At 40.0% G+C, this 23,680-nt stretch overlaps 2 long non-coding RNA genes across 4 annotated transcripts in view; one reads left to right on the top strand and one right to left on the bottom strand.

The window, feature by feature from the left end:
- LOC147359222 (uncharacterized) overlaps positions 1-20,033 on the bottom strand; it is a 99,862-nt gene extending 79,829 nt beyond the window's left edge. The window contains exons 1-3 of one of the 3 annotated variants that reach the window (XR_015140188.1): positions 19,897-20,033; positions 18,719-18,832; positions 12,450-14,166 (exon numbers count right to left, since the gene is read on the bottom strand). This is a non-coding gene — a long non-coding RNA (uncharacterized LOC147359222). Of the gene's footprint in view, positions 1-12,449; positions 14,167-18,718; positions 18,833-19,619; positions 19,866-19,896 lie in introns of those variants that run through there. The other 2 variants (XR_015140189.1, XR_015140190.1) reach the window with 2 other exon arrangements.
- A 151-nt stretch (positions 20,034-20,184) lies between these two features.
- LOC147359221 (uncharacterized) lies at positions 20,185-21,570 on the top strand. The gene is made up of 2 exons (XR_015140191.1): positions 20,185-20,461; positions 20,873-21,570. It is a non-coding gene; the product is annotated as an uncharacterized LOC147359221 (long non-coding RNA).
- The last annotated feature ends 2,110 nt before the right edge of the window (positions 21,571-23,680 follow it).

Genomic DNA, 23,680 nt, shown 5'->3' with positions numbered 1-23,680 from the left:
TGATGTTCATGGAATAACAATACACACACACACACACACAAATCTTGACTTTTAGGGAGGTAATATGTTATAGTGGTTTCAGTGTGTCTTTCATGTGTCATCCATAGATGCAGAAACTAATATAAATTACTTAACCTCCCAAGTCTCACTTTACTAGATTATAAAATAGGAATAATACATAATTTTAAAATGATGTATTGAGATAAATACTGTATATAGCACTTGATATAGCAAGCATAAACCATTTTAGAAAGTGTACCTGATTATTATTGCTAAGTATTATTAAAGATAATCCAGTCACCTTTCATGTAATCAAATTCCTATTGAGCAGTCCTTTGACTCAACTCTGCCCTGAAGCTCTCTAGTCATCCTTTCATCATCCCTAACCTGTCATATGCTAAAGCTGAAACTCCAGTACTTTGGCCACCTCATGAGAAGAGTTGACTCATTGGAAAAGACTCTGATGCTGGGAGGGATTGGGGGCAGGAGGAGAAGGGGACGACAGAGGATGAGATGGCTGGATGGCATCACTGACTTGATGGACGTGAGTCTGAGTGAACTCCAGGAGTTGGTGATGGACAGGGAGGCCTGGCGTGCTGCGACTCATGGGATCGCAAAGAGTTGGACACGACTGAGTAACTGAACCTGTCATAATTCCACTTACATCAGGTCTAGTAATTTAAGGAGGCAAATGTGAAGGATGGGCCTACAATATCCCTAATCTACAGAATTTCTGATACAAAAATATCAAAGATAATGCATTCTGGAAGGAGAACTAGGAAAACTCTATGGAGATATCTCTAATGGAAAGTGAAAGTGAAAGTGAATTCGCTCAGTCGTGTCCGACTCTTTGCAACCCCATGGACTGTAGCCTACCAGGCTCCTCTGTCCATGGGATTTTCCAGGCAATAGTACTGGAATGGATTGCCATTTCCTTCTCCAGGGGATCTTCCCGACCCAGGGATTGAACCTGGGTCTCCCGCATTGTAGACACATGCTTTACCGTCTGAGCCACCAGGGAAGTCACCATCTCTAATGGAAATCATATTTAAATTTTTAATATTGGAGACATTATGGTAGGAGTTTCAGCTATTTTAACAAAAGCCATAGATGTAGACTTGTTTTGGGGCAAGAGGATCAGGTAGATATTTTATGAACACTCCCTCAAAAGACAAGCACTCAGGACTGACCAGGGGCTGCATGTGTGTGAGTGACAGTATGCGACATGCCATCCTGAGCTTTTAGTCTATTGAGAAAACTAGGGGGAAAAAAACACCAAAATTCTCCACATAAGATAGGTGTTAAATTTTCTGAATCTTAACAGGAGAGAGCAAAGCAGCAGACTTACCAAAAGGTTTTCTCTAAGTTTCCAGTAATGAGTCATTTAGAAAAAAGACATCTGTTGCATCTAGAAATGGACAAAAGGGACCAAAACCATTCACTAGAAAACAGAATTTGAACCTATGTTGCAAGCAATTTAACAAGTAGTTTCCAAGGCTAAAAATACAAAAGAGAATTAGATTCGACTCTCATGGCTACCAAACCAACACTCTGTTGTGTCATGCCAATTTTATTGTTTTTGTTCTATTATGAGTGCTGATCTTTAAAATTCTGAGACAGAGTGCAATTCTGAATGTCATTCTCATTTGATTATGTGTCATCCATAACTGTTCTCTAAACTTGGTGTACTCATGTATTTGTTCTTCTAAACTGTAGTTACATTGAAAATTAGAAGACCAACCTGTCCAAGATTGATTCTCAGTGGCATTATTATGTGATGAAAATATAGTAGGCTTTGTAGTCAGGTCTAATTTGAAACCTAGATCAGCCACTGATGAGGTGTGGGAATCGAGTTAGTTCCCTTCAACTGAATGGAGTTGCCTCATATGTAACATGGAGAACACAATATCTTCCTTGTAGATTTGTTGTAAAGAATACATAAGTATTTGATGTGCTCATTACAGAGTAATGCTAAATGTTTTCCCTTCTAGCTTCCCAAACTGTGGGTCAACTCTAATACAGCCTCCTTATAAATATTCTAAAATGCTGTACAGGAACAAACTGTATTATTGATGGAAAGGGAACTTTAATTAGTCCTTGGACTCCAAGGGAGACACTGTCAAATTCTGTTTTCTGATGAAAGGTGTATCAGAAGGGATCTAGTGTACTTGATGATTAATTAACCCTTTGTTTGACATTTGATGGGCTTCCCTTGTGGCTCAGCTGGTAAAGAATCCGCCTACAATGCAGGAGACCTGGGTTCCATCCTTGGGCTGGGAAGATCCCCTGGAGAAGGCAAAGGCTACTCACTCCCATATTCTGGCCAGGAGAATTTCATGGAGTCCATGGGGTTGCAAAGAGCTGGACATGACTGAGTGACTTTCACTTTCACTTTGACATTTGATGGTTCATAGAAAACCGAATGATGATCAAGCACTAATATGCCAGTTGCTTATTCACTGACTTCTATGACTGGCACTTCTTATACAATATTTCATTTAAACCTTAAAACAACTGGACTTACTTTGCATTTTGATCATTCCTAATTAACAGAGGGAAGCCCTGAGATGCAGAGTTGTACACACTGAAAGTGGCAAATTGAGTGTTTGAGTCTAAAAACTGGATATTTTCACTTCATCACTCTGCTCCCCTCCCCAAATCATAGCATTTTTGAAATGTGTTAGTGGTTGAAGGTACAAATTGCTTTACACACTATGCTCAGTATATTCATATTACAGTTTTAAGAATTTGCTTTCTTTTGTTCCCTTCTATGTTAATTTCTAACAATTATAAATTTTATCACTTTAAAAATTTGATTTCAACCTGATAGCCTAAGTAACCCAAATGTACACATCTAAATTGTATTTCTCCCTGCATTCCTGCCTTTCTCCTTCATCCCTTCCCCACCTTTTCCTCTCTTTCTTTTGGTCATGTCACTCATTTAAATGTTACACATGCATATACAAGTATCAGTTCAGTCACTCAGTCATGTCTGACTCTTTGCGACCCCATGAATCGCAGCACGCCAGGCCTCCCTGTCCATCACAAACTCCCAGAGTTCACGCAGAGTCACGTCCATCAAGTCAGTGATGCCATCCAGCCATCTCATCCTCTGTCGTCCCCTTCTCCTCCTGCCCCCAATCCCTCTCAGCATCAGAGTCTTTTCCAATGAGTCAACTCTTCACATGAGGTGGCCAAAATACTGGAGTTTCAGCTTTAGCATCATTCCCTCCAAAGAAATCCCAGGGCTGATCTCCTTCAGAATGGACTGGTTGGATCTCCTTGCAGTCCAAAGGACTCTCAAGAGTCTTCTCCAACACCACAGTTCAAAAGCATCAATTCTTCGGCACTCAGCTTTCTTCACAGTCCAACTCTCACATCCATACATGACCACTGGAAAAACCATAGCCTTGACTAGATGGACCTTTGTTGGCACAGTAATGTCTCTGCTTTTGAATATGCTATCTAGGTTGGTCATAACTTTCCTTCCAAGGAGTAAGCGTCTTTTAATTTCACGGCTGCAGTCACCATCTGCAGTGATGTTGGAGCCCAGAAAAATAAAGTCTGACACTGTTTCCACTGTTTCGCCATCTATTTCCCATGAAGTGATGGGACCAGATGCCATGATCTTTGTTTTCTGAATGTTGAGCTTTAAGCCAACTTTTTCACTCTCTACTTTCACTTTCATCAAGAGGCTTTTTAGTTCCTCTTCACTTTCTGCCATAACGGTGGTGTCATCTGCATATCTGAGGTTACTGATATTTCTCCCGGTAATCTTGATCAAGTATACACATATAGAAATATATCAAAGAACTGCAGATGTCTAGTCAGAAAATGATGCTAGACCAATATGGCTTCCTTCCCAGTTTTACCCGTTACTAGTACTGGGCATTCCACAGTCACTTGTAAACCATAGACATGGGTCTCTGATCTTGGCTTCCACATTTTCCCCATGGTTAAAATATATCTGGTCTAGGTCAGGAGTAAAAACTACTTCAATTTTAGATATATACACTCTAAATGAAAGAAATGCTGTCCAGTAAATTGATGGGCAACTCTTTACTGCTTTTCTTTCTGTGCAGATTATTAATTAATTTTATTATATCTGGAAATGTTTCACTAACCATTGAACCAAAGCCATTGATCTATTCATAACGTACCACATCGATACTTGGAAAACACTCTGGCTTAGGTCACCATAAAGGCCCAGAGGTGCAGACAGTTGTGGAACAGAAAAGAGTGAAGAGTCAACATATATACAAATTAATTGCCCAGAAGTGATGTGAAATGAAATTCCAATGAAACATGGGTTCCCATGGATATATATATATATATATTTTAGAACAAAGGAAACTAACAACCCTTTATAATGATACATAATTTTATGTATTATTACATACATACATACATAATTAAGGAAACTTCAAAATAAAAACTTGAAGAAATTAAATTGCTAGTTAAAGGAATTTTCTCTGGCCCTTTTCCATGAGAATTTTTGCTTAAGGTGATTTAGTTGGCTTACTGTTTCCAAAGCTTCTTCATTTGCATTTGGTTAGAGATCTCCTAAAATGATATCCTAAAGAATACGTGTGCTATGAAAGTATTTACCTCAAAGTGAATATTAAAGAATATTCTAAAGGATAGGTCCTCATGAAGATAATGCTTTAATTCATAGCTTCAACTTATCCTAAAAATGATGATGGTCATATATGTTATTAAGAGTAAAATCCTCAAATGCCTAGACACATATACAATAATGCCCCATATTTCAGAAACAGTCCTCAATTTCTTCTGCTACCATATCAGATACCACATACATGTCGTAAGTCATGCCTCAAGGTTTGGATTAGCAAATACCACCAAAGCACATGTGGATAAAACAAGAGCTGTACCAAAAACTACAACAAAATCCAGCCATTTCTTGTTTACAAGGGACTCACTTGAAAGAAAAGGAGGACATAGAAAAACTGAAAATAACAAGATGACAAAAAGTACTAGGAAAATAACAATAAAGTAAAAGATAGTATGGCATTACTAATACAGAAAAACTATATTTCTATGAATTATTATACTGCATCATTCTGGGATGAGAATATTAGATGAGACAAAGAGATACTGCATATTTTAAAGGTAAAAAAGACTTTATAGTAGACAAGTAGATTTGGCTTATATACATCTAAGTGCATAGCTATAAAATATATAAGGCAAAATATTAGAAACACAAGAAGAAAGATGCATATCTACAATTATTGTAAAAAATTAACACATATTTCTCAGAAATTAAGTGATATAAAGGATAAAGCAAATTAAATAATACAATTACAAGCTATACCTAATAAACATACAGAGAAATTTTATAGCCAGGAACTGAAAATATATAGTCATTTTTAAAAATATATGGATGTGGAAAGTCTTGCTAAGGAATTGCTGCTACTGTTAAGTTGCTTCAGTCCTGTCTGACTCTGTGTGACCCTATGGACTGCAGCCTGCTAGGCTACTAATTTACTAACTAGTTCACTAATGAGCCTAAGGAAATACCAGCCCAATATACTAGTCCACTAACTATAAAAAATATTAAAATTAGTGAAATAAGGAGTATTTGATCATCATATAATCAAATAAAATAACAGAAATTTATAGGAAACTAATCACTTGGAAACTTAATCTTTTCTGAATAAATTTTGGCTTGAAAAGGAAATCAAAAGAAATTAAAATTTATAAGCAAAGACAAATGAAAACATAATTTAAATATAACTGTCATATCAAGGCCATATAGCACATAGGCATATACATATGACAGAGTGCTAGACCCTAACAGAGAAAATGCATCTCTGTATTTAAAGATGATAGAATTGGAAAAGTAAAAAACAACAAAACTGTTAGTTGTTTAGATTCAATGTCAACATACAAAATTGGTATCATTTTCTATACATCCAGAATAGGCAATTTAAGAAGTCAAGAGAAAGGAATTTCATTCACAGTAACAAAAATCTTAAAGTTCTTAGAAAAAAATTAACATTACGTAAAAGTTGGCTTAAAGCTCAACATTCAGAAAACTAAGATCATAGCATCTGGTCCCATCACTTCATGGCAAATAAATGGGGAAACAGTGGCAGATTTTATTTTCTCGGGCTCCAAAATCTCTGCAGATGGTAACTGCAGCCATGAAATTAAAAGATGCTTACTCCTTGGAAGGAAAGTTATGACCAAACTAGACAGCATATTCAAAAGCAGAGACATTACTTTGCCAACAAAGGTCCGTCTAATCAAGGCTATGGTTTTTCCAGTGGTCATGTATGGATGTGAGAGTTGGAGCATAAAGAAAGCTGCTGCTGCTACGTTACTTCAGTTGTATCCGACTCTGTGTGACCCCAGAGACGGCAGCCCACCAGGCTCCCCTGTCCCTGGGATTCTCCAGGCAAGAACAATGGAGTGGGTTGCTATTTCCTTCTTCAATGCATGAAAGTGAAAAGTGAAAGTGAAGTCGCTCAGTCATGTCTGACTCTTAGTGACCCCATGGACTTCAACCTACCAGGCTCCTCCATCCATGGGATTTTGCAGGGGAGAGTACTGGAGTGGGTTGCCATTGCCTTCTCCGAAAGAAAGCTGAGTACTGAAGAATTGATGCTTTTGAACTGTGGTGTTGGAGAAGACTCTTGAGAGTCCCTTGGACTGCAAGGAGATCCAACCAGTCCATCCTAAAGGAGTTTAGCCCTAAGTGTTCACTGGAAGGACTGATATTGAAGCTGAAACTCCAAAACTTTGGCCACCTGATGTGAAGAACTGACTCATTAGAAAAGACCTTGATGCTGGGAAAGATTGAAGGTAGGAGAAGGGGACGACAGGATGAGATGGTTGGATGACATCACTGACTCAATGAACATGAGTTTGAGTAAACTCTGGGAGGTGGTGATGGACAGGGAGGCCTGGCATGCTGCAGTCCATGGGGTCGCAAAGAGTCAGATACGACTGAGTGACTGAACTGAACTGATTCAAATCCTATCTGAACTAAGCTACACTACTTTAATGAAAGGCAAAAAAGGGAGACTCGTATGAATGTAAAAGACTACCATGGGGAGTACCATGGGGAGACTCAGCATTGGAAAAATTTACAAATTCATGATTTGATTTCTTTTCAATTAAAATCAATAGAAAATTTCATGGAATTTGAGATCCAGATCCTAAAGTTTTTCTATAGGAGAATATGTATAGAAAATTTGGTAAAATAAAAACAAGAGGAAACAGTAGTAACAAATTTCAAAATAAGCCATAAACCTAAGTAAGGTAATTAAGGTAAAGTGGTGTTAGGGCAAGAAATAGAGGAATGAAGATAGCAAATTCAGAGCCCATCCTGCATATTAAGGAATGTTTTTGGTATTAGAGTGTCAATCCAAATGAATTCTCCCTCAAACTGCTCTGGGAGAGGCGTTGTTTGATTTTCTGAAAGTCGCACTAGAGAAACACAGAGAAGTATTTTTACTGCCTTCACGTGGGCAAGACCTTCCTAAGCAAAGCAGAAAATACAGAAATTACAAAGGAAAAGATTAACAAGATTTCCAACAGATGAGATAAAATATATTGTACAATAGAAGATACCATAAATGACCAAAAGGGAGAAAATATTTTTTACAAATGTAACAAAGAATATTCAAAATATACAAAGAACTCTTATAAAGCAGTTATAATAAATTAAAAAAATTGACAAAGAACATGGAAAAGCAACTAACAGAAGTAAATAATAGAAACAGACACAGAAAGAGAATGTTCAACTTTATTAGTAATAAGAAAATTGGAATTTAAAATAGTGTGAGTTTTGGGGGGACTTCCCTAGATGTCCAGTGGTTAGGACTCTGAGCTTCTAATGAGGGGGCTGGGGTGTGTGAGTTCAATTTCTAGTCCCTGCCAGGTCATGCAGTCAAAAAAATTTTTTTTTTAATTTTTTTTGGGGGAATCATCAGTTTCAGTTCAGTTCAGTCGCTCAGTCCTATCCGACTCTTTGCGACCCCATGAATCACAGCACGCCAGGCCTCCCTGTCCATCACAAACTCCCGGAGTTCACTCAGAGTCACGTCCATCGAGTCAGTGATGCCATCCAGCCATCTCATCCTCTGTCGTCCCCTTCTCCTCCTGCCCCCAATGCCTCTCAGCATCAGAGTCTTTTCCAATGAGTCAGCTCTTCGCATGAGGTGGCCAAAGTACTGGAGTTTCAGCTTCAGCATCATTCCCTCCAAAGAAATCCCAGGGCTGATCTCCTTCAGAATGGACTGGTTGGATCTCCTTGCAGTCCAAGGGACTCTCAAGAGTCTTCTCCAACACCACAGTTCAAAAGCATCAATTCTTCAGCGCTCAGCCTTCTTCACAGTCCAACTCTCACATCCATACATGACCACAGAAAAAACCATAGCCTTGACTAGATGGACCTTTGTTGGCAAAGTAATGTCTCTGCTTTTCAATATGCTATTTATGTTGGTCATAACTTTCCTTCCAAGGAATAAGCGTCTTTTAATTTCATGACTGCAGTCACCATCTGCAGTGATTTTGGAGCCCCAAAAAATAAAGTCTGACACTGTTTCCACTGTTTCCCCATCTATTTCCCATGAAGTGATGGACCGGATGCCATGATTTTCATTTTCTGAATGTTGAGCTTTAAGCCAACTTTTTCACTCTCCACTTTCACCTTCATCAAGAGGCTTTTTAGTTCCTCTTCACTTTCTGCCATAAGGGTGGTGTCATCTGCATATCTGAGGTTATTGATATTTCTTCCGGCAATCTTGATTCCAGCTTGTGCTTCTTCCAGCCCAGCGTTTCTCATGATGTACTCTGCATAGAAGTTAAATAAGCAGGGTGACAATGTACAGCCTTGACGTCCTCCTTTTCCTATTTGGAACCAGTCTGTTGTTCCATGTCCAGTTCTAACTGGTGCTTCCTGACCTGCATACACATTTCTCAAGAGGCAGATCAGGTGGTCTGATATTCCCATCTCTTTCAGAATTTTCCACAGTTTATTGTGACCCACAGAATCAAAGGCTTTGGCACAGTCAATAAAGCAGAAATAGATGTTTTTCTGGAACTCTCTTGCTTTTTCCATGATCTAGCAGATGTTGGCAATTTGATCTCTGGTTCTTCTGACTTTTCTAAAACTAGCTTGAACATCAGGAAGTTCACGGTTCACATATTGCTAAAGCCTGGCTTGGAGAATTTTGAGCATTACTTTACTAGCATGTGAGATGAGATCTGACAGAATGTGGTCCACTGGAGAAGGGAATGGCAAACCACTTCAGTATTCTTGCCTTGAGAACCCCATGAACAGTATGAAAAGGCAAAATGATAGGATACTGAAAGAGGAACTCCCCAGGTCAGTAGGTGCCCAATATGCTACTGGAGATCAGTGGAGAAATAACTCCAGAAAGAATGAAGGGATGGAGCCAAAGCAAAAAGAATACCCAGCTGTGGATGTGACTGGTGATAGAAGCAAGGTCCGATGCTGTAAAGAGCAATATTGCATAAGAACCTGGAATGTCAGGTCCATGAATCAAGTCAAATTGGAAGTGGTCAAACAAGAGATGACAAGAGTAAATGTCGACATTCTAGGAATCATCAGTTTAGGAAAATCTTTAAGATTGATGCATTTAATGTGGGTGGAAGTGTAGAGGACTGATTACTCTCCTGTATTGCTGATTGGAGTGTAACTAGGTTAAGTCTTTTTGGAGGTCAGTTTAGGAATATATTTCAAGTGCATGATATATATGCTCTTTGAGTCAGTAATTAGTTTTCTTAAAAGTAATATGTCCTAGAATACTTCTGGAAGCTATGTGTAAAAACATCTTCATGATGGTGCTCTTTGAAGTGTTGTTTGTGACAGAAAAATTTTAGGAACAACCAAGATGTCATTGATAGACTGATGTAGCTAAATCATGGTACAGATATACAGAGGAATCATATGCAGCTCATCAGTGTTCTCCAACTTGAATCATATGTGGATTTTTCCTAAAGGGATTTTTAAAAATTAATTCCCAAGGTAGCATGAGGAATACTTTACAAGTACAGACTTTAAATATGTATAATTATCTTAAATGGAAAAGAATCAGTTTATGCAATTTTATGTTTAAAACAACATTTTTTAAGAAAACAAATTCAAGCTATATATTTGTTCTCTCTCTGAATGCATAAAAAAGATGAAAAATACATGCCAAACTGTTAATATTGGTTACTTTTAGGATTTGAATTAAGATGAAGAAACGTTTAGCAATATTTTGAAAACCTCTACATGATTCTGCTGTGTTTTGCTTATATTTCAATCAGATTGTGTTGTTTTTTTTTTAAAAAAAAAGTATAGAAAATGAATAAAACACTATTATTCTAGGATTTACTTTAATCTTAAGAAGTTTACCCTGGGATGGGAGTTATGAGATTTAAGAAGCAGACCAAGCCATACTTAATCCAAATATATCAATGTAAAATGAATTTTTCATTAGTGATCTCTGAAACCAAGTAGTCAAAGCATTACATTCGTGAGAAAAGTCAAACATTCCTTGTTAGCTTTTTGAAGTGTCGTTTGTCACTCCACCTAAAATATTCAGGTACTAATCTGGCTTATCCCCTTTTCTGCTGTGGACAGAAAACGGTTAGCATTCATTTTGTCACATAAGAAAAATGCTCCATGAGAGAGTTTAATAGTATGAGCCCAGGCACCTCAAAATCCACTACAGTTGAAGGACCAGGAACACATCAGAAGACAAGAAAGGTTACTCCATATAAGTCTACCTTCTGTTCTAATATAAACATTTCACACCTGGGTGTATATTTGAAAAAAGGGAAAACACTAATTGGAAAAGATACATGCACCCTAATGTTCACAGAAGCATTACTTACAACTGCCAAGAAACAGAAGCAACCTGTGTCCATCAACAGATGAGTGAATAAAGAAGACATGAGATATATATATATACACACACACACACACACACATACATACATACAAGTCATAAAAAAGATTGCAAATTTCCCATTTGCAACAACATGGATGGAGTTGGAGGGTACTATGCTAAGTTAAATAAGTCAGAGGAAGACAAATACTGTAAGATATCTCTTACATGTACAATCTAAAAAACAAAAAACTAGTAAATATAAAAAAACAAACAGATTCACAGATACTGAGAACAAACTAGTAGTTACCAGTGGGAAGAAAGAAAGAGGGAGGGGCAAGACAGAGGTAGGGAATTTGGTTTAGTTCAGTTCAGTTGCTCAGTTGTGTCTGACTCTTTGCAACCCCATGGACAGCAGCATGCCAGGCCTCCCTGTCCATCACCAACTCCCGGAGTTTACTCAAACTCATGTCCATTGAGTCGGTGATGCCATCCAACCATCTCATCCTCTGTCATCCCCTTCTCCTCGTGCCCTCAAACTTTCCCAGCATCAGGGTCTTTTCCAATGAGTCAGTTCCTCACATCAGGTGGCCAAAGTATTGGAGTTTCAGCTTCAATATCAGTCCTTCCAATGAATATTCAGGACTGATTTCCTTTAGGATGGACTGGTTGGATCTCCTTGCACTCCTAGAGACTCTCAAGAGTCTTCTCCAACACCACAGTTCAAAAGCATCAATTCTTCGGCACTCAGCTTTCCTTATGGTCCAACCCACATCCACACAGGACTACGGAAAAAACCAGAGTTTGACTAGATGGACTTTTGTTGGCAAAGTAATGTCTTTGCTTTTTAATATGCTGTCTAGGTTGGTCATAACTTTTCATCCAAGGAATAAGTGTCTTGTAATTTTATGGCTGCAGTCACAATCTGAAGTGATTTTGGAGACAAAAAAAGTAAAGTCTCTCACTGTTTCCATTGTTTCCCCATCTGTTTGCCATGAGTGATGGGGCCAGATGCCATGATCTTAGTTTTCTGAATGTTGAGCTTTAAGCCAACTTTTTCCACTCTCCTCTTTGAATTTTATCAAGAGGCTCTTTAGTTCTTCTTCACTTTCTGCCATAAGGGTGACATCATCTGCATATCTGAGGTTATTGATATTTCTCCTGGCAATCTTGGTTCCAGCTAGTGCTTCACCAAGTCCAGCATTTCTCATGATGTACTCTGCATATAAGTTAAATAAACAGGGTGATAGTATACAGCCTTGACATACTCCTTTCCCAATTTGGAACCAGTCTGTTGTTTCATGTTGAGTTCTAACTGTTGCTTCCTGACCTGCATACAGATTTCTCAAGAGGCAGGTCAGGAGGTCTGGTATCCTCGTCTCTTTAAGAATTTTCCACAATTTGCTGTGATCCATACAATCAAAGTCTTTGGCGTAGTCAATAAAGCAGAAGTAGATGTTTTCCTGGAACTCTCTTGCTTTTTCAATAATCCAGTGGATGTTGGCAATTTGATCTCTGGTTCCTCTGCCTTTTCTAAATCCAGCTTGAACATTTGGAATTTCACAGTTCACATACTGTTGAAGCCTAGCTTGGAGAATTTTGAGCATTACTTTACTAGTGTGTGAGATGAGTGCAATTGTGCAGTAGTCTGAGCATTCTTTGGCATTGCCTTTCTTTGGGATTGGAATGAAAACTGACCTTTTCCAGTCCTGTGGCCACAGCTGAGTTTTCCAAGTTTGCTGGCATATTGAGTGCAGCACTTTCATAGCATCACCTTTTAGGATTTTAAATAGCTCAACTGGAATTCAATCATCTCCAATAGCTTTGTTTGTAGTGATGCTTTCTAAGGTCTACTTAACTTTGCATTCCAGGATGTCTGGTTCTAGGTGAGTGATCACATCATCATGATTATTTGGGCCATGAAGATCTTTTTTTAAATAGTTCTTCTGTGTTGTCTTGCCACCTCTTAATATCTTCTGCTTCTGTTAAGTCCATACCATTTCTGTCCTTTATTGTGCCCATCTTGCATGAAATGTTCCTTTGGTATCTCTAGTTCTCTTGAAGAGATCTCTAGTCTTTCCCATTCTATTGTTTTCCTCTATTTCTTTGCACTGATCGCTAAGGAAGGCTTTCTTATCTCTCCTTGCTATTCTTTGGAACTCTGCATTCAAATTAGTATATCTTTCTTTTTCTCCTTTGCCTTTCACTTCTCTTCTTTTCATAGCTATTTGTAAGGCCTCCTCAGACAACCATTTGCCTGGCCTTTTTGCATTTCTTTTTCCTGGGGATGGTCTTGATTCCTGCCTCCTGTACAATGTCACGAACCTCCATCCATACTTCTTCATGCACTCTATCAGATCAAATCCCTTGAATCTATTTGTCACTTCCACTGTATAATTGTAAGGGATTTGATTTAGGTCATACCTGAATGGTCTAGTGGTTTTTCCCTACTTTCTTCAATTTAACACAAAATATATATAAATTCCTAACTTGGAGGGCAGGAATTAATATCTCCATTTTATGGCTGAAACTGAAATTTAGAGGACTTTAGTGCATTAATGAACTGAGTTGCTTATCCCACCAAGTAACATATTAGTTTATGGTTTCTTATTGGTGCCAAAAAGCAGTAATCAAGGGAAGGTGTGCAATGTTTTCAAAAAGAGTGCTTTTGCTGGTCTGAAAAACATTCAGTTCAAATTAATGGAATAGCAATTCACATAGTAATAATCAGGTTGTATCAAGAAGTCAGTCAATTTTTCAGGGCAGGCATGGTTAACATTGGTGGTGCTGGGGTGGGCAGCTATCAACATGCTATGACGGGTGGGAAACCAAAGATCTTCCTGCCCAAAGAGGCTTCTTCTCCCATCCTTTCTGAAAAATTCTCTAGGAGTTACTTGTATTGTCATTTTCTCCAAGTGGATCTGGCAAATGAAATAATGGTTCATTGGATTATGTGATACCTTAAACTCCTTTGCAAAGTAACAGTTTATTTTTTATTTTGATTTGCGGTCTGTCTGGTGGATCTAGAGCACGGGGTCTCCCTGCTACAGCATGATCAGGGATCATCTGGTGAAGCAGTTAAGGTAGATTAATAATCATAATCTACAGATGATTAAAGGTTAAGTGGCAAAATAAGGGTTCAAATCTGTGTCTTGCAATCTCAGTCGTGTCCTGTATGGATTCCTACATCACTTATCCATTCTCAGCTGAAATCATCTTGGTTATTTTTCAACCCATTAATATTCTTTGACATTTTCATGTTTGTTCATAGTTTGTTCTTTGCTCATAAAATTCCCTTTTCCTAAAAAAAAAAAAAGGCATTTTTCAGTTTTTTCCCTAGCTCAAGATTTTACCTATTTTAAGGACCTGCAAATGGTGAGTGCAGCCATGAAATTAAAATATGCTTACTCCTTGGAAGAAAAGTTATGACCAACCTAGATAGCATATTGAAAAGCAGAGACATTACTTTTCCAACAAAGGTCCACCTAGTCAAGGCTATGGTTTTTCCAGTGGTCATGTATGGATGTGAGAGTTGGACTGTGAAGAAGGCTGAGCACCAAAGAATTGATGTTTTTGAACTGTGGTGTTGGAGAAGACTCTTGAGAGTCCCTTGGACTGCAAGGAGATCCAACCAGTTCATTCTGAAGGAGATCAGCCCTGGGATTTCTTTGGAAGGAGTGATGCTAAAGCTGAAACTCCAGTATTTTGGCCACCTCATGCGAAGAGTTGACTCATTAGAAAAGTCTCTGATGCTGGGAGGGATTGGGGGCAGGAGGAGAAGGAGATGACAGAGGATGAGATGGCTGAATGGCATCACTGACTCGATGGACGTGAGTCTGAGTGAACTCCAGGAATTGGTGATGGACAGGGAGGCCTGGTGTGCTGCGATTCATGGGGTTGCAAAGATTCGGACACGACTGAGTGACTGAACTGAACTGAAGGACCTTTCCTAAATGGTTCCTCCTTTGTAACAGCTGTCCTGATATCTTTAGAAAAAATTTCCTATACACTAACAATGAGAAAACAGAGAAATTAAGGAAACAATTCCATTCACCATTGCAACGGAAAGAATAAAATACTTAGGAATATATCTACCTAAAGACACAAAAGACCTATATATAGAAACTATAAAATACTGGTGAAAGAAATCAAAGAGGATACAAATATATGGAGAAATATACTGTGTTCATCGATCAGAAGAATCAATATAGTGAAAATGAGTATACTACCCAAAGAAATCTATAGATTCAATGCAATCCCTATCAAGCTACCAACGGTATTTTTCACAGAGCTAGAACAAATAATTTCACAATTTGTATGGAAATACAAACACCTCAAATAGCCAAAGCAATCTTGAGAAAGAAGAATGGAACAGGAGGAATCAACCTGCCTGACGTCAGGCTCTACTACAAAGCCACAGTCATCAAGACAGTATGGTACTGGCACAAAGACAGAAATATAGATCAATGGAACAAAATAGAAAGCCCAGAGATAAATCCACGCACCTATGGACACCTTATCTTTGACAAAGGCAAGAATACACAATGGAGAAAAGACAATCTCTTTAAGAAGTGGTGCTGGGAAAACTGGTCAACCACTTGTAAAAGAATGAAACTAGAACACTTTCTAACACCATACACAAAAATAAACTCAAAATGGATTAAAGATCTAAACATAAGACCGAAACTATAAAACTCCTAGAGGAAAACATAGGCAAAACACTCTCTGACATACATCACAGCAGGATCCTCTATGACCCACCTCCCAGAATATTGGAAATAAAACCAAAAATAAACAAATGGGACCTAATTGAACTTAAAAGCTTTTGCACAACAAAGGAAACTATAAGCAAGGTGAAAAGACAGCCTTCAGAATGGGAGAAAATAGTAGCAAATGAAGCAACTGACAAAGAATTAATCTCAAAAATATACAAGCAACTCCTGCAGCTCAATTCCAGAAAAATAAATGGCCCAATCAAAAAATGGGCCAAAGAACTAAACAGACATTTCTCCAAAGAAGACATACAGATGACTAACAAACACATGAAAAGATGTTCAACATCACTCATTATCAGAGAAATGCAAATCAAAACCACAATGAGGTACCATCTCACGCCAGTCAGAATGGCTGCTATCCAAAAGTCTACAAGCAATAAACGCTGGAGAGGGTGTGGAGAAAAGGGAACTCTCTTACACTGTTGGTGGGAATGCAAACTAGTACAGCTACTATGGATAACAGTGTGGAGATTCCTTAAAAAACTGGAAATAGAACTGCCATATGACCCATCAATCCCACTGCTGGGCATACACACCAAGGAAACCAGAATTGAAAGAGACACATGTACCCCAGTGTTCATTGCAGCACTGTTTACAATAGCCAGGACATGGAAGCGACCTGTCCATGGGCAGACAAATGGATAAGAAAGCATTGGTACATATACACAATGGAATATTACTCAGCTATTAAAAAGAATACATTTGAATCAGTTCTAATGAGGTGGATGAAACTGGAGCCTATTATACAGAGTGAAGTAAGCTAGAATGAAAAACACCAATACAGTATACTAACGCAGATATATGGAATTTAGAAAGATGGTAACGATAACCCTGTATGCGAGACAGCAAAAGAGACATGGATGTATAGACAGTCTTTTGGACTCTGTGGGAAAGGGTGAGGGTGGGATGATTTGGGAGAATGGCATTGAAACATGTATATTATCACATGTGAAATGGATCACCAGTCCAGTTCAATGCATGATACAGGATGCTCGGGGCTGGTGAACTACGATGACCCAGAGGGATGGGATGGGGAGGGAGGTGGGAGAGGGGTTCAGGATGGGGAACACATTTACACCCGTGGTGAATTCATGTCAATGTATGGCAAAACCACTACAATATTGTAAAGTAATTAGCCTCCAATTAAAATAAATAAATTTATATTTAAAAAAAGATAAAGAATTTACCACTTATTCTGTGTGATTCCAGAATAGTTTGCAGATCTGTAGGTTAAAAAGTTTCTCACTGTGGCTGTACATAAGTCAAGTCACAGCTGAGAATGGGGGTTGCCTTGAGCTTTCACAGGGCACACTGTCAGGGCTCAGCGGCAAATTATTACTTAATAAATGAGCTTTCATTATGTATATAATTCACTGACTGCAACTGGCATGGGTCGATAACTTGGAGAATGTGCCATCTCGGGAGATAATGCTTGCACACAGACAGCTGACACCTGAAGGATCTATAAACACCAACCATTGCCTTAGATCACAAAGTTTGATTTAAAAAAACTGGCCTTTGGAGTTTAACAGGCTCTGCTTTAATCAGATCACATTCATTCTCTCATTCGGGGAAATGGATTTTAGCCTGAACAATCATTTATTCAATCATCCACAGAGGACAGCTTAGACTTAGATGCATGCAGGCTATTTGGTCATTCAGGTTTCAACCTGTTTTTGATGCTGGAGGCTGCTCACACAGTGAGGTCCCAGCTGGAAAGCTACATGGTGCACCTGCAAGGTTTCGGGACCAGGTAAGTCCAGCTGCATCTGACTAGCTGACAGGGAAGAGTCACTGGAAATTGATCTTTCTGGAGGTGATCTAGAAAAGCCTCACTGTGAGGAGCTTACCCACAATTAAGGAAAAGTTAAGGAATGAAATTTAGGTGTGAGAACAATGGGGCATTTTGAATTGGGGAGGAGTGTGACTTCTGGCCCAACCCTCATGATATCAATTAAGTTATCTGTGAACTCAGACCACAACCATTTTCCTTTTTTGGGCTACTTGCATCTGATGACAGAAATTACCATAGACTTTTAGAGAGATGCTTTTCCAAGTTGCTCAAAATGCAGAGATTTCCCTATAATTTCCTAAGTGCATAAGCTACTCCCAAGCAGTTCTTGGTCCCTAGCTCCTCTCTTTCCTACAACCACTTCCTCAGAAAAACAATCTCCCCACATGCCTCCTAAGCCCAGCGCTGCTGGCTGCCTGCCATTCATCACCCCTACCTCCTTCCAGCTCAAATTCTGATTTTGCTCGGGTATTTATCCCTGAACCACACAGTGTGCACAATTAACAGGAGACTGACACAATCCCTGGTACCAAGGGTGGATAATAATTAGTCTCAAAGAACCATCACATGGAACTCTCTTGGCCACAGTTACTAATGCAGGAGTGGACTTCTGACTTCAGTTGGCTCTACCAGCCTAAAGTGAAAGACTTAGATTCCTTCCTTGGGCAGTGGTTTCTCTCTCTCCCTCCTTCTAGAAGTGAACAAGAGACTACATGGCTACAGTTGCTGCTGCCAGTCATCTTAGGACCAAAACAGGAAGAACCCTTAGGATAAAGCAAACACTCTAGAGCAGAGCAGAAAGAACAATCTGTCTCTGGCATCGTAGCTTGAGCCCATGAATCAAATCACCCTGCAATCTACTGCTGTACTCTGTGCTGTGTGAAATAATACAGTTCCTTATTGTTTAAGTCCAGATGAGTCATGGCTTCTCTTACGGCAGTTGAATCAGTACCAACAGATATATTACACAAACAGCTAATTACAAAACTGTGAGTTCAGAATTTTCTGGTGTACTCAAACAAAACAAAGTTAACCTGACTCATTTAGTGATTTACATAATTGTCACACTCCATAATTAAATGTAAATTATAAACAATGTGCACAAATGACTACTTTTCCAGGGAGATGGCTGGAGAATGGGACATGGAGCAATAGAAAACTTATATTGTTCAGAACTGTGGATGGAAATCTATCCCTCTCACTTCTAAGTAAAGGAGCTACATATACATTTGTGACCAATAATTAGCTCCCAATTGGAAAGGGGCTGTTGCTTATTGAGTACTTACTGGAGGCCAAGCAGTGTCCCAGGTGCTTTGTATACAGTTGGAGTCCTGCAGTCATTGAGCTCAGTAGACGTGGAGTCACTAACTGGTCCTCTCATTGCTCTTGCTGAATGCAGCCTATAATGAAATGAAAGGGATTGAGTACACGTCTTCCCTACTCTGCTGCTGCTAAGTTGCTTCAGTCATGTCCGACTCTGTGCGACCCCATAGATGGCAGCCCACCAGGCTCCCCCGTCCCTGGGATTCTCCAGGCAAGAACACTAGAGTGGGTTGCCATTTCCTTCTCCAATGCATGCAAGTGAAAAGTGAAAGGGAAGTCGCTCAGTCGTGTCTGACTCTGAGCGACCCCATGGACTGCAGCCTACGAGGCTTCTCCGTCCATGGGATTTTCCAGGCAAGAGTACTGGAGTGGGGTGCCATTGCCTTCTCCGCTTCCCTACTCTGCTTCACCCAGATTCCACACTTGAATTCCCCAAAATTACTGTTCTCTTAGTGAAATCAGTTTTTCCCAATGCACAACCACTATACCCAAAGGAGCCCGTTTCAGAGGAACTTCTGAACTACGGTATCAACATCAGCCCCTCCACACAAACTCTTAGGTTCTGGTGTTAAGTCTTGGTCAAAAGCCAAAACAGCTACCCTTTTTGGCAGGGCAAATTTATTTCAAGTGTTCCTTTTTCAGGGCAAACACTACCCATGGAATGGACCCTAGTCCCTCTTCCTTGACTGTTTCTTTGCCGCCTGATGTTGGGCTCCATTTGCCTCCCACATTGACTTCATCAGTTTTAATGTCTCCTCTTTGCTTTCCCCCAGGAGACCCTTGACTAAGACCTTCTGTTTCTGCCAGCTAGGCACTGGGTGCTCCAGGGAGCCCAGTCGCATGCCTCTCTGCTTTATTCCTCACCTTTCTTAGAACTGACTGCTTCTACCAGCTCTGCTCTCTGTGAAGCACAAGGAGGTGACCACGGGAGGGTTTTAAATCATTACAAGTAGGGCAGGCACTAGGGGAAGGATGAAGAGCAGTGCCGAGGCCAGGGAGTAGAAAACCCAGGGGAACCCACCACTGGGCTGCGCCCTGCAGGCCTGCAAGGCCTGTACTTGCCCCACTTTAAGCAAGAGCCCAGAGTCAGTTAGAGACATCAGGGGCTTAATGGAGCGGGGTGGGGGCGGTGGGCGCTTACTTGTCTGAAGCAAGGTCCTGGAGCAACACCCCAGTGTGTGCGGCAGAAGTTGAGCAGGACATGGCGGCTTTCTTCTCTCTCCGTGGAGATAGCAGGTTAGGAGGGAAATTGACATCAGGTGGGCTCATTAGCTACCAGGGAAACCAGCAGAGGGGCACGCCCCTTCCCGCCCCTTTGATGAGAAGGATCACCAGCTGGGGCCTGGGGCAAGTACTCGGAAGGTCAGTTGGAGAGAGGGGTTAGGGTATAGGTGAAGCAGGCACTGGTCAGTCAGGGGATGGACATAGAGCAAAAGAGCAGCCATCTTGAGTGGCCTGACTACATGCCCGCTTTCAGAACACAGCGAGCCCTCTTTCCCTAGGGGCATTTTAGTAACCCTGATACTGGATTTTCTACTTTATGTCCTTTCTGAGCCAGGCTAATGTTTCAGCGACTGCACCTGAACTCCAAGTTGCTTGTATTTTTATCTTCTGTTTGCAAGCATCTGGGCTCCTATATTTTGAGATGCATTGACTTCTGATTCTTGTAGTCCTTCAAGCTCCCCTTGGAGCTCCTGGAGACGCAGGTGCTTCCCCTGCTTCTGCTCTTGCAGTTATTAAGAGGCCCATGCTGCTCAGTTATTTAGTCATTCATTCATATTCATAGAAAAACATAAAGGCAATTTGCTTAATTACAGTACTTGATGCTGCGATGTGTCTCCCAATTTTCTGTGTGTGGTTTATCTGTGTAACAGGCACTCTGCATGAATTCAAGACCTTTAATCACTGGGGAACTTTCTCCCGGAGAAGTAATATGCAAAGAGGGAAATTGACTTCCAGGATTCCATCTAAAGAGTGCTTTTTTGACTCTGGGCTTACTGGGTTCAGGAGGCCTGGATGAGCTGCTGCTGTGTGATTTGAATGTGCAAACCAAAATTAAGCTTCTGGTTTACATTCTTCATCTGCTAATGAAAGTTCTATTTGGTATTTACCTGCAGGTGAAGATTTAGACTGCGCCCTCTCTGGAGATCACTGCAAAAGAAGGGGCTGAATAATTGGATGGTCTCGAAAACACGGGAAGAGAAAGGCTACAGGCTTTCACCATAAAACCAAATTTTGTGAATCTATCAGTTAATGTTTACAGATTGTGGGGAAATAGAGTGTACCCTGTGGCCTCCCTCCAAACGCACTGAACAAATCCAGTTCTGGTCTAGATTTGTTGAGTAGAATGCTTTGTGATCTCTGTGCAGAGTCTATAGGTTTTCAAAACAACAGCTGGGAAGTAGAATAAATATCATCTAATACACTTGCTTTTAGCATCTTAAGAACTAGATCCTCCTGTTTGACTTCAAAAAATTCTACTTGTATTGGATGTTAGTTAGTCAAACTAAGCAGACTTTTTTCTTTCCAGTCATGTACGGTCTAATGACAGACAAATACATTTCATTCCGGCTCTGCCCGCCACTCATGCCCCACGAATGCTTGAGGCTACTGTTGAGATATGATCATGAAGCCAAGACCAATCATGTCTGAAGCTGCTATTAGTGTTCCTTGTTTGGGTAGGATTGAACTAAGATCTGAAGTAAGCTAAGGATCCCTTGAGTTTTTCTTCTTCAGCATTTGTTCATAAAAGTTCCAGAAAGAAGAAATAAAGTAGCATATCTACTTTGTTCCTCAAATCTAATCTGTTTTCAATATGGCTGTAATTATTATGGACCCTAAACTGGAATTTGACTTCCCTGGGGACTCAGTGGTAAAGAATTTGCCTGCAATGCAGGAGACATTAGTTCAATCCCTGGGTTGGAAAGATACCCTGGAGAAGGGATTGGCAACCCACTCCAGCATTCTGGCCTGGAGAATCCCATGGACAGAGGAGCCTGGTGGGCTATAGTCCACGGGATTGCAAAAGAGTCAGACATGACTGAGCAACTAAACAACAACAAGAAACTGAGATTTAGTCTCCACTCTTGTGGGTCAATGCCTTTCATTATTTACATTTATGAGTGGATTCATATTAAAGGACAAAAAGACATCAGAGGTGGAAAGCTTTGTGATGAGTGTCTGAGAGGAGAGGTGGGGAGAGGCAAAGGATTATGGTGATTGTTTTTTTGGCCTTGTTTCCAGGCTGAACGGAGAAGGAAATGGCACCCCACTCCAGTACTCTTGCCTGGAAAATCCCATGGATGGAGGAGCCTGGTAGGCTGCAGTCCATGGGGTCACGCAGAGTCGGACACAGATGAGCGATTTCACTTTCACTTTTCACTTTCATGCATTGGAGAAGGAAATGGTAACCCACTCCAGTGTTCTTGCCTAGAGAATCCCAGGAACGGGGGAGCCTGGTGGGCTGCCATCTATGGGGTCGCACAGAGTCGGACATGACTGAAGCAACTTAGCAGCTGCAGCAGCAGCAGCAGCCAGGCTGAATCTGATCTTCCTGTGAGAGAATGCTCACAGGTGGATACTGAGAGCTTATTTTTATAGGAATCATTGCTACCCACAGAACATAAGCAGGAGTATACAGAACCAGGACTATTTCAAAACATGGTATAAATTAGGAGAAAGATGGGGAATTTTTTACAGATCAGGAAAAGAGGTGGAGGTTTTCTGTTTTGTTTTTTTTGGCAACTTTCTAAATCTTTATGTCTTTTGAAGTCAGAAGAGATGTTTCCTTGGGCACATCTACATAGTCATGATGTGAAGTGGCAGCCACATCAGCGAGGAGATGCTATCTCGTTGTTTTGCGTCAGTAAAGAGGCTGAAGTGGAAGACAAACAAGACAGATCCTGAGCAAAGTGACACACTCCCAGGTCTGCAAGAAATAACTGTAGGGGAGACTGAGGCATTGGTGTTAGGACAGTTGATCGGCCAGGGAAATTATGTACTAATGTTACAGTGACTTCATTTGTATCCTTTGACTGGTGAAGCCCAGGAAAATCCAGAATACATTTGCTTCTATTTTAGACACAAATGCCTATTTGGGACACCAGATTCAATTTGTTTGGAAACTGAGATGCTGTACTCTTGCCTTAGGGCTCTTTGAGTTAATGTCACATTACTGGCAGATAAGATCATTCTTTTTTGCTTCATTTCCATTGTTTCAGCATATTTGCACTCAATGTCTTTTTCTAACATCTGATGAGAAGGACTTTTCTACTTGTTTTGTGTTGTGTCAAAATTGGAGATTGTAGAACGTGGTATCCTCTTAAGCGCGATAGACTGAAGAGGTCTAAGACTTACAGTCAACTTGCAGTCTATACTCTTAGAGGTTATTCTCTGTGGTATAAAATGCTTTCTGTCCATTAAATTTAATTATTCAATAAACATATTTATTCACATCCATTAACAGGTACTTTCGGAAGGTCCATTTTGTGCCAGTTAGTGTGCTAGTCACTACACTTGACCATGGTGAGCAAAAATGTGTCTTCATTGATTTTCACAGCATTTTTAGGAGATTTGGGAAAGAGGACTATGCTATTTGGTAAAATCCCACTAAACTATTTACCTGGGGGGATTGAGGAAAATTTACATTGCTGAAGGTGCTGCATCTCATAAGAACAAAAGTTTTGGAAGGTAGATAGGGGTAGTGGTGGCAAGGTTGTTTTACTCTTGAATAAAGATGATTCAAAGAACCTACTCTTGTTCGCTCAATGTTCAGTGTTTCAAGTGGTATTTTTTATTTTTCTCATATTCTCCAAGTGTGAAAGGTTTAAGTCATTAAAGCAAAGCTTGAGATTTCCTTAAGAAGCATTTTCTTGTACATGGCAAGATAATCTTTATCAAATGGAGTCTGTTTGCTAGAGCAGTGG

This window comes from Bos grunniens, chromosome 14 (assembly GCF_055505025.1).
Source record: "Bos grunniens cultivar Pamir isolate PY7600 chromosome 14, Bosgru_T2T1.0, whole genome shotgun sequence".
Classification (NCBI taxonomy): domain Eukaryota; kingdom Metazoa; phylum Chordata; class Mammalia; order Artiodactyla; family Bovidae; genus Bos; species Bos grunniens.
The sequence above is the reverse complement of the archived record's forward strand: the minus strand, read 5'-3'. Positions and strand labels throughout refer to the sequence as shown.